Source organism: Pleurodeles waltl, chromosome 8 (assembly GCF_031143425.1).
Source record: "Pleurodeles waltl isolate 20211129_DDA chromosome 8, aPleWal1.hap1.20221129, whole genome shotgun sequence".
In the NCBI taxonomy this organism is placed as follows: Eukaryota; Metazoa; Chordata; class Amphibia; order Caudata; family Salamandridae; genus Pleurodeles; species Pleurodeles waltl.
Genome location: NC_090447.1, coordinates 1,506,347,045 through 1,506,349,544, shown reverse-complemented (window position 1 = coordinate 1,506,349,544; position 2,500 = coordinate 1,506,347,045). Strand labels below are relative to the sequence as shown.

General features: G+C 47.4%; 1 non-coding gene and 3 pseudogenes across 1 annotated transcript; all 4 read left to right on the top strand.

The window, feature by feature from the left end:
- Positions 1 to 279: 279 nt before the first annotated feature.
- On the top strand, positions 280 to 398 carry LOC138256069 (5S ribosomal RNA; annotated as a pseudogene).
- A 447-nt stretch (positions 399 to 845) lies between these two features.
- On the top strand, positions 846 to 964 carry LOC138256812 (5S ribosomal RNA). Its single transcript, XR_011198302.1, has one exon. It is a non-coding gene; the product is annotated as a 5S ribosomal RNA (ribosomal RNA).
- Positions 965 to 1,407: 443 nt separating this feature from the next.
- LOC138256067 (5S ribosomal RNA) lies at positions 1,408 to 1,526 on the top strand (annotated as a pseudogene).
- A 443-nt stretch (positions 1,527 to 1,969) lies between these two features.
- Positions 1,970 to 2,088, top strand: LOC138256066 (5S ribosomal RNA; annotated as a pseudogene).
- Positions 2,089 to 2,500: the final 412 nt, after the last annotated feature.

Genomic DNA, 2,500 nt, shown 5'->3' with positions numbered 1-2,500 from the left:
GAGAATTTTTCTGCACTTCACACTCTCCCCAAACTGCTGGTGCTGAGTTGGTCTGCTGCTTGTGCTGGGCCCTAAAGAAAGGGCAGTCTGAGACTGTGTGTAAGTGAAGGTGAAGCAATTGCGAGGCTGGTGCAAAACAGGGTGTGTGCTTGGCCCTCTGTAAGAAGTTTGTGAAGGAGGGCAGTTTGTGAACAGTAGAGTGCAGGTGTGTTTGAGAGCAGCAGGCTCCAGACCTGTGGGTTGTCTCAACACAAGAGGCCTGAAACAGGAGTGTATTCTGCCTACGGCCATACCACCCCGAATGTGCCTGATCTCGTCTGATCTCAGAAGCTAAGCAGCGTCGGGCGTGGTTAGTACTTGGATGGAAGACTGCCTGGGAATACCAGGTGCTGTAGGCATTTTGCCTCTTGCAGACAGTAGGTGGTGCACGTCTTAGAACAAATGCATCGAGTCCTCTCTAATGTTACTTTTCATTTATTATTTCTTCTACTCTTTTTTCCTTTCTTAAAATAAATAAAAAAAACAGCAATAACACTAAAATACACTCTTTCCGAAGGAAAATTGAGAATCTTTCTGCACTTCACACTCACCCCAAGCTGCTGGTGGTGAGCTGGTCTGTTGCTGCTTGTGCTGGGCCCTAAATAAAGGGCAGTCTGAGACTGTGTGTAAGTGCAGATGAAGCGATTGTGAGGCTGGTGCAAAACAGGGTGTGCGATTGGCCCTCCGTAAAAAGTTTCTGAAGGAGGGCAGTTTGTGAACAGTAGAGTGCAGGTGTGTTTGAGAGCAGCAGGCTCCAGACCGGCGGGCTGTCTCAACACAAGAGGCCTGAAACAGGAGTGTGTTCTGCCTACGGCCATACCACTCTGAATGCGCCTGATCTCGTCTGATCTCAGAAGCTAAGCAGCGTCGGGCCTGGTTAGTACTTGGGTGGGAGACTGCCTGGGAATACCAGGTGCTGTAGGCATTTTGCCTCTTGCAGACAGTAGGTGGTGCACGTCTTAGAACAAATGCATAGAATCCTCTCTTATGTTACTTTTCATTTATTATTTCTTCTACTCTTTTTTCATTTCTTAAAATAAATAAAAAAACAGCAATAACACTAAAATACACTCTTTCTGAAGGAAAATTTAGAATCTTTCTGCACCTCACACTCACCCCAAGCTGCTGGTGGTTAGCTGGTCTGCTGCTTGTGCTGAGCCCTAAAGAAAGGGCAGTCTGAGACTGTGTGTAAGTGCAGATGAAGCGATTGCAAGGCTGGTGCAAAACAGGGTGTGTGCTTGGCCCTCTGTAAGAAGTTTGTGAAGGAGGGCAGTTTGTGAACAGTAGAGTGCAGGTGTGTTTGAGAGCAGCAGGCTCCAGACCTGTGGGTTGTCTCAACACAAGAGGCCTGAAACAGGAGTGTATTCTGCCTACGGCCATACCACCCCGAATGTGCCTGATCTCGTCTGATCTCAGAAGCTAAGCAGCGTCGGGCGTGGTTAGTACTTGGATGGAAGACTGCCTGGGAATACCAGGTGCTGTAGGCATTTTGCCTCTTGCAGACAGTAGGTGGTGCACGTCTTAGAACAAATGCATAGAGTCCTCTCTAATGTTACTTTTCCTTTATTATTTCTGCTACTCTTTTTTCCTTTCTTCAAATAAATAAAAAAACAGCAATAACACTAAAATACTCTCTTTCTGAAGGAAAATTGAGAATTTTTCTGCACTTCACACTCACCCCAAACTGCTGGTGCTGAGCTGGTCTGCTGCTTGTGCTGGGCCCTAAAGAAAGGGCAGTCTGAGACTGTGTGTATGTGAAGGTGAAGCAATTGCGAGGCTGGTGCAAAACAGGGTGTGTGCTTGGCCCTCTGTAAGAAGTTTGTGAAGGAGGGCAGTTTGTGAACAGTAGAGTGCAGGTGTGTTTGAGAGCAGCAGGCTCCAGACCTGTGGGTTGTCTCAACACAAGAGGCCTGAAACAGGAGTGTATTCTGCCTACGGCCATACCACCCCGAATGTGCCTGATCTCGTCTGATCTCAGAAGCTAAGCAGCGTCGGGCGTGGTTAGTACTTGGATGGAAGACTGCCTGGGAATACCAGGTGCTGTAGGCATTTTGCCTCTTGCAGACAGTAGGTGGTGCACGTCTTAGAACAAATGCATAGAGTCCTCTCTAATGTTACTTTTCATTTATTATTTCTTCTACTATTTTTTCCTTTCTTAAAATAAATAGAAAAACAGCAATAACACTAAAATACACTCTTTCCGAAGGAAAATTGAGAATCTTTCTGCACTTCACACTCACCCCAAGCTGCTGGTGGTGAGCTGGTCTGTTGCTGCTTGTGCTGGGCCCTAAAGAAAGGGCAGTCTGAGACTGTGTGTAAGTGCAGATGAAGCGATTGTGAGGCTGGTGCAAAACAGGGTGTGCGATTGGCCCTCCGTAAAAAGTTTCTGAAGGAGGGCAGTTTGTGAACAGTAGAGTGCAGGTGTGTTTGAGAGCAGCAGGCTCCAGACCGGCGGGCTGTC